At 56.4% G+C, this 8,342-nt stretch overlaps 1 long non-coding RNA gene across 2 annotated transcripts in view; it reads right to left on the reverse strand.

The window, feature by feature from the left end:
- The window catches only part of LOC308561095, a 48,304-nt gene extending 45,370 nt beyond the window's left edge, over positions 1 to 2,934 (reverse strand). For both annotated transcript variants that reach the window (XR_013999430.1, XR_013999431.1), the window contains exons 1-2: positions 2,913 to 2,934; positions 2,150 to 2,247 (exon numbers count right to left, since the gene is read on the reverse strand). This is a non-coding gene — a long non-coding RNA (uncharacterized lncRNA). The remainder of the gene's footprint in view (positions 1 to 2,149; positions 2,248 to 2,912) is intronic.
- Between the last annotated feature and the right edge of the window lie 5,408 nt (positions 2,935 to 8,342).

Here is an 8,342-nt window from a genome sequence, read left to right on the forward strand (position 1 = left end):
CCAGAGAATATCCCTGAAGGCTTGGGCACAGATTAGGCACTGACCAAAGAGGTGGCTGAGAGGCCAGATTACGCCCTGGGGTGTGGGGGGTTGCCTGGGGAGGGGGCAATGCCTGCCCACCTGGGCACCTGCTCCAATGCCAGACCAACAGAGACTAGAGGACTGGTGCTCACTAGTCACCCAATGCTCATGCCCTCACTGATCTCTGCAACCTCTGAAGGGTGGGAGCTCTGGGGCAAGAAGTTCACCAGTCTCCGGGGGTTATTCCAACTATTGACACAGCAGGAGAAAAAAAATGAATTCAACTTACTATCCAGTTTGATTTTCCATTACTATAAAAATAAATATACATCTGCTCAAAGGAGGGAGACAGCAAGCAGCATGCACATGTCACCTGGTGGGGTCCCCCCACAAGTCACCACCACAACACAGCCTTTCCCCCAAAGTGGGGGTGAGGGGGTGGACAGACCATAATCTTTCACTTACAGCCCCAGCTCACAAAGCTACACACAAGGGGCCACACAGAGCAGGAACAAGCCAACAATAGAAACACCCCAAATGCTCCTGGCAGACTCTGCCCAGGCCGGGGCACATGCCTCCGCCCCACTAGTGACAGCAGTGGACAAAATGTGGCCACCCTGACGGAGAGGCAAAGCTTGTCCTCACACCCTGAGCTCTGCCCAGGGAGCTGGGGCCAAGTCCCGCCTGACACCAACTGGTCCGGCGGGAAACGCCTGCCCAGACAGACAGGCACAGGCCCCCCAAGGGTCCCTCCTTGTGCTCAGGGACCAGACTGGTGCAGCCCAGCCCTGCCTCCCAGGGTGACGCCTGGGCCCAAATTCAGCTGGCCCTGCCAGTCAGGCACTGGTGCAGAACCGAGGGCACCAGGCTTAGCCCCTCCCAGCCCAGCCTCAGGGCCCCCAAGCTAGAAGGGAGGGGGGACTCCCCACCCCTCCACATCTGGCCCTGGCCCCCAGGGTCTGCGGTAGAGAATTCCCGCCCCCGCTTCTCTCTCTCTCTCCCTCCTCCCTCTCTGTGCCCGCTGCCGCCTCAGGGACAGCCCCAGCTCCCGCCTCCGGCCAGCCAAGGCCCACATCCTTCCTCCCTCAGCTGGCCCCTTCGCCTGGCAGGAGGCTGGGGGGTCAGGCTGCTGGGGAACCCCTCCAGCTCCCATCAGTCCTCCTCCCCAGCCCCCAAACTCTAGGTTGCTGTCCCTTTTCCTGTAGAACAGGAAACAAGGTTATTTCCTAGACTCAGAGCCAGCCCCCTGCCCCTCTGGCTCTGCCTGGGGACCAGGACCCAGCAGGGGAAGGCGCCCTCAGCCAGAAAGCAGAGGGATTCAGCAATTCACCCCTAGCTACCGGCCCAGGGGGCTGACAGCTGTCACTCAGCACCCCACCCCCTGGGGAAGAGGGGGCCGATTCAATCAGAGCCCCAGAGGAAACGCATTGATAGGCGATTATTTATTTATGCAAAAGTGAGCTGACTTTGTTCGCCAGGTAACCGGGCACACTGCCCAACCCCTCCGGCCCCGGCCGCCCCAAATCCCTCCTCCGCCCCACACCCCCTCCGGGTCATTAGGTCCCCGCCCCTCAACTCCCAGAGCACCAGCGGAACCTTGGGATTTGGGGGTTAGAGGGGAGGGGCTCCTCCCTCCGCAGTCTCCCCTTTTCCCAGCGCCGTTCCTAAAATCCAGCCTTGTTCTCCGCTCCCACGGTCCCCCCTGCACACCCCCCCCCCACATTCTCAGCAAGCTGGAGAGCAAATTGCAGTTTTAAATCCAAAGACGGAGGGAGGGGGAAGGAGGAGAGGGAGCGCGGCGGCGCTGGGCGCGCACCTCGCCCCCGAGCCGGGGGAGCCGCGGGGCGGCCAGGAAACCCGAGAACCCCCCCTCCCCGCCCCCCCTTCTCGTCCACCTCCCCCTCCCCCTTCCCGGCACTGCCTGCCAGGCTTCGAGCCGAGCCCAGCCGAGCCGCGGGCCCCGGTGGAAACAAAGACGATCGCACCGCGGGCACCGCAGCCATGGGGTCCGGCGGACCGGACCGGGGTGCGCGGAGGGGGCGCAGAGCCCCCCTGGCGCGCTGCACAAAAGAGCCCGGCCAGCCGGTCCCCAGCGGGGTTCTAGGGCTGGGGAGGAGGCGCCACTCACCGGAGTGCTGGGCTGCCGGCTCCGTGGGTCCGAGCCAGGCAAGGGGCTTTTAGGGGCGTCTGTCTTCCGGCGGCGGCAGCGACGCGGGCGCCGGGCAGCTGGGGAGAGGAGTCGTGAAGGAGCCCTGAGCCGCCCGCTGTTGCTGACAGCATGGCTCGCGCCTCGGCTCACATTCTCCGCCGCTAACTCCGCTGGACACGGCCCCCCGCTCCCGCGGCGCCCCCCACCTCGATCACTCCTTCGCTCTCTCTGTGCCCCCCTCGCTCCTCCCCGCCGCGCACACACTCTCACAGTCCTGGACACCCCCGCCGCCACCCCCCAATTGCAAACCTGGGAGAAAACGCGCCCCGCGTAGTCCTCCTCCTGCTCCTCCTCCTCCGCCCTCCTCCCTCCCGTTCTCTCTGGCTGTCTGTCTGTCTCTCTGGCTGTCTCTATCTCTCTCGCTCTCTGCCTTTCTCTGCTCTCAGAGCTGGGTGGGAAAAGGAAATGAGGACAGAAAGCAAACGCTGGCTTTGGGTGGTGGTAGCTGGATTCCCTCTCCCTCCCTCCCCCTCCTCCCCTCCCTCCTCCTGCCTTCTGCTCGCTCCGCTGCGAGCGGGGCTGAGCGCAGCCTGGCGGGTGGCTAGCTCTGCCCGCCCGCCCGCCTGTCTGTCTGTCTGGTCTGCTTCGCTCACTCCCTCCCTCCGTCTCTCGCCCTCGCCCAGCCTGCCTGCCTCTCTCCTTCTCCGCCGCCGCCGCCGCTGCCTCTGCGAGCTCGCCTTACCTTCGCCGCTCACCATCCGGAACCCCAGGGGGGAGCGCGCGCACAGCACTCCGGGACTTGTAGTCCCCGCCCCGGCCGCTCGGTGCGCTGCGCGGGCGGGGCCGCACGGGTTGCTCCGACGGTGCGGCTCCGAGCGCACCGGGCCCCTGCACCCAGATCCCTCCGGAGGGGGGGGCGTCCTCGTTTACCAAGGGGTGCTGGTTTTCCCCAAGGATTGGGAACGTTTCCCAAGTTCCTCGTCCCCGACGGGTGTCTCTGGCTTGAGGGAGGTTGCGGGTGGGAGCGAAGGGGCGGGGTCTGAGAATGGAATGAGAGTCTAATAGGGAATCAAGGGATTAGCCAAAAGACCTGAGACTTTCTGGGGCGTCCCAATTAAATGGGAGAGGAAGAGGAGCGAGAGGGGGATAGGCTTTCTGAATCTGAGGACGTTCTCCCTTTCTGAAACGGTGTCTTACTGAGTAAAGCGCAAGAGCTTATGCGGGAGGGATGCTCCAGAAAACTCAGCCCCACCAGCGTCTCCTCCTCACTCAGTGACCCCCGTCTCAAACAGAGCCCTCGGTTTAGCCCCGCCAACTCCTAGTCTTCCTAGAAGTCCAAGGGCGGCAAGGGCACAAAAGTCCTGGATAACCCACAGATAGTGCAAGCGCGCGCCCGGCGCGCGCACACACACGTGCACACGCATACCCTTCCAGAATTCGACTGAGCGTTTTCATTGTGTCGGGAAGCAAGATTCAAATTCAACAGTTCAAAGCTCCTGCTGCGGCCAGGGGGCTGGGCTCAGCACTTTCACCTACCTCCTCTTCAGGTCACATCTGTTATCCAGCTCCCAGCTCCTAGCTCCGGGCCCCCTGCCTGGCCCATCCCCACAGATGGGAGGAACGTGCACTGCCAGGGCCTGGTTACCAAGGGGAGGTAGTTGGACAGCCCAAGGAGGAGAACTGCTGCTGCTGCCATTTACTAGACACCACAGGGACCCTTGAGTCCAGCAAAGACCTGGTGAGATGGTACTGTTAGCATTTTCAAAGATGAGGGCACACCTTTAGGTCCAGGTCCCCCAATTAGGAAGTGGTAGAGTAAGCCCACTGCTTAACCTCTGAACCATGCAGGGAGTTGTGACCCCCAGGCTTCTGTCTGATCTTCTCTCCTAGTGTCTGTGTGTGGCTCACAGTGGACACAGAGATGAATAATGCATGGTCACTGTCCCGTCCTCAGTGTCTACCAACACTGGCTCTGACTGGTCCTGAGTTAGTCCCACTTCATCAGTGTGTCTGACATTCCTTTGCCCATGTCTATTAGCTTTGTCTGTCTTTCCCCATGTCTGAAGTTCCTCCAGCACTGCCTTTTTCCTTGGCCCACCTGTTTCTGGCTCCTCCTTTGGCCCTGTGGGGTGATGCAGGGTGATGCAGTGTGTGACAAAGGCAGGTGGTAACATTTTGCCAAATGCAGCTTCTTTCCCTATACCTCTATCTCTCCCAAGCCCTTCTTCTAGGACAGTCTGGAATCCCAGAGGGCAAAAGAAGGGATCTGAGGGGGATTCTTTATTGGCCTTTTGGGGCAGAGGGAGCAGCAGCAGTGGGAGAAGTCTAGGTCTCTAAATGGTACACCAATTGATCTGGCATCATGGGACTGGCGTGGCCAGCTGGAAAGGCCCCCATCTGGGAGCAGCATCTTGCAGGCACCTTGCAGGCATCTTGCCCTAGTTGGTCCCCCACTGGAGAGACTTTGACATTGGGGAGGGTAGGAGAAGCCCAGATTCCCCTTCCTTTTAGCTTCCCTCACATCCTTACCTATTATGCTCTTGCCCACCCAGCCTGAACCAAGTTTTGGGAAGGAACTGGATGGGGTAATGCAGATGACTTCAGGGAAATAGGGAGCCCCAGGGCATTGGGATAAAGAGGAGTTTGGGGAAAGCATGGGAGGGGAGAGGTTACGTAATGAGGTTTAAGAGGGCAAGGTCAGCAGGGTCCATGGCTCCATGGAGAGAATAGAAGTTAGGTATGGTTTTCCAAGTATGCCCCTCCCAACCCAGGCTGCTTCAGCTGTCCCCTCCCCAAAGACGAAGTGTACTTTTAACTGCCAAGGTGTTGGCCATTGTTGGAAATAAAGCATTACAGGGTTTCACAGTCATTTGGGGGCTGGTCTTTCTCTTGGAGCCTCTCCAAATTGTGTTGGGGGAGATCTCCCCAAATTCATGAGTCTTCCTATGGGCTGCTGCTGCCACCTAGTGTCTAATCTCCACATCTGCTTTGGCAGCCATAGTCTAAAAGAGTTATGGTTAGCTACCCAGTCCTTAAAAACAGTGTGGGAGTCACCGCAGGCTGGGCAGGAGAGCTGTTAGCTCCTTGAGAAAACAGACTTGAAGGAGGGGACCCAGGTTTTGGAAGAGCCTGCATCATCCCTTTCTGGGAACAGGTCATTCCAGTCACTTTTGTTTCAAAGGTAAACAGAAGGTGGTACAGCTAGACCCTAGGAAATAGAGGTGAGAGTCTAAAGTTGTGGGGTCTCAGGGTTTGGAGGCCATGTGGTCTAGCAGCCAGATAGACCTGGTTCTGATTCTGCTTTTACTGTGTGTCCTTAAACTCTCTGAGTTTCCGTTTCCATATGTATAAAATAGAAGAGTAATCCCTTCCCTGTGTTATAGGCAGCGCTTGCAAGACTTACTGAGCACATGGATGTGAAAGCACTTTGAAAACTGGTAAGGGCACAGTGAGGGGTTATTGAGTCATATAATAATAACGGCAATAACTGAGAAGTTGCAGCAGGCTGGAGCCAGGCCCCTGGGGCTCATGGAAAGGGCAAAATGAAATGAGCCTTGGGTAGTGATGGGCACTGCCCTCCCTGACTACAGAAGTTCTGGGGCTGGCCCCCCTCTTGGAGTTCTCTCAGGAAAGGTGTGGAATGCTAGAAAGGGATTCATCCCAGTCTACAGAGGGGACCTATCCTACGGCACTCAGCTACATACAGATCCAGGAACAAGAGGCCCATTGGACTGGAGCCATTATGGCCTTGGTTTTCCCCTCCTCTGGATGAGAGCAGCTCAGAGCTGGGGCCCAAGAGACCATGGAAGCAGAAAGCCCTTCTTCATTGTGGTACAGTGGGAACTAAGGCCCCCAGGCCCCCATTACCCCTCCTCCTGTGGCGGCCCCTCTCCACTCCCCCCTCCCCAGAAGTCCTCCCACATTCCTCCAGGCAACAGGAAACCCCAGCTGCAGCCCAGACTTCAAACAGCTCCTCCCTCTGGGCAGGGGGTGTGGGAGGAGAGGCCAGGGGCCAGAGGGCAAGGGTCAGCTTTGTTCCTGCCGGAGGTGGTGAGGGACCCTGGGGGAGACAGGGGGGTAGTGTAGGACCCCTGTGTGTGTGTGTGTGTGTGTGTGAAAGAGAGAGAGAGAGAGAGAGAGAGAGAGAGAGAGAGAATTCCTGCGTGTCCATCAGGTCAGGGTGTATGTGGTTCTGTCATGTCCTTGGTTTCCTTTCAACTTGACTTTTGAACCTGAGTTATGTGTCTGAGTGTATATCAGTGCATGTTTGTTTATCTGTGGGTGCTCAGCCTGGGATCCACTGACAGGTCTGTAGGTGTCACCATGTGCCTGGTTCACAGGCCTGCTCAAAGCTGTGTCCTATGAGTGTGACCTGGTAGGGTTCTTTGTATCCAAGAGAGGTGTCCCTCTCCCACTTCTTCCCTTCCCATTCTTCCGACATTAGTCACCAGAGATTTCCTTCTGGAAAGTGAATCTGATTTTGTTACTTCCCTGCTCAAAAAACTTTGGTGCTCCCCATGGCCCCAAACTTCGAAGCCTAGCCTGCGTGCATGGCAGGTAAGACCCATGTCTACCTCACCATCTCCACATTTAGCCACTAACCCCCCTCAAAAACTTCACTCCAGTTACACCTACCTAATTGTAACTACCTGCACAGTCCCGTTCAAGTCTGAAATGCCCTTCTCTTGTTTTCTTTATCAAGCAAACTTTTACACCTTTTGCACATTTCTGGTGAAGCAACACCTCCATTGAGAAGCCTTCCAGGCTTCCCCAGGTCCAACTGAGTTAGGACTCTTCCTTGTTTTTCCATTTTCTGCCTGTGTCTATTTCCTTCACCCTCATCACCATTACTGTGAGCTCTGAGAGCAGGAACTGTGCTGTGCCTCCCGCCCTATGGGACGGGAAGGTTTTGAAGGGACCTAGCCCCAGCCCAGAGGAAAGTTTCCTACAGTTTTAAACGTAGTGCTCAGAGCGACCGCTAGAGGGCGTACAGACACCTCTGCAGGACCATCCTGTGTGCGTGTGTGCGCGCGCGCGTGTGCGTGTGCGTGTGCGTGTGCGTGTGCGTGTGCGTGTGTGTGTGTGTGTGTGTGTGTGTGTGTGTGTGTGTAATGGGTGAACGGGAGGCTTTGATACTGTGCCTGGGAGAGAACTACTGGAGTGGATAGGGAATACACCCAGCTCAGTACTAGAACAGTGGGATCCAAGATAATACTCACTCCCCAATAGGTTCTAGGTCCCATAGATTTCTCTCTGACTTTTCTTCACAACTCAGGGGCCATACCCCTTGGCTTTCCAACCCTCATAGCTCCTTTTTTTAAAAAAAATTTTTAAAAAAAAGCATCACCTGACGATATGTTTTTGTTGACTTTTAGAGAGACAAAGGGAGAGAGAGAGAAACATAGATGAGAGAAAAATCGATCAGTTGCCTCCTGCATGTGCCCCAACTGGGGATCAAACCTAGGTATGTGCCCTGACTGGGAATCAAACCTTCAACCTTTTAGTGTATGAGATGATGCTCCAACCAACTGACCCAACCGGCCAGGGCCCAACCCTACTACCTCTCGCCTCTTACCTTCCAACCTTCTTCTTCCATGCCTCATCTGCACCCTCAACCCTCCCATACATAATTAGTTGCACTTGCTTGACTTAGTCTTGTTATATCATACCTCTGGGCCTTTGCACGTGCTTTTCTCTCAGTGGGAACTGATCTCACCCCTCACCCTCTGGTTGCTTCATCCGGCACTTTTCTTTCACATCCTCCAAAAAGTCTCCCTTGACCTCCAGACTGACCTTGCCCCTAAGTGTTGTAATTGTTTATTGTTCTGTCTCCTGAGCAGGACTAGCCTACAAGAGATATCAATAAATGAATGCAAAATAAATGACTTGCTTCTTTTACAAATATAATCCTCAGCATATATGGGACTACCCCCAGACCTCTATCTGCACCATGCCATCCCTGGGCCTGACTCTGGGTTAGTATTATACTTTCCCCTGCTGCTCCATCAAATAAAGGAATGTGACATAGTGGGATGCATGAGACTTTGAAGTCACACAAACCTGGGTTCAAATTCTGACTCTACCATCCAGCTGTATGACCTTCGGCAAGTGTCGTAGCCTCTCAGAGTCTTTGTTTCCTCTTCTATAAACCCAGAATAACCACACTTCTGCC

The sequence above is a fragment of the Miniopterus schreibersii genome, assembly GCF_964146895.1.
Source record: "Miniopterus schreibersii genome assembly, chromosome: 8".
NCBI classification, from domain to species: domain Eukaryota; kingdom Metazoa; phylum Chordata; class Mammalia; order Chiroptera; family Miniopteridae; genus Miniopterus; species Miniopterus schreibersii.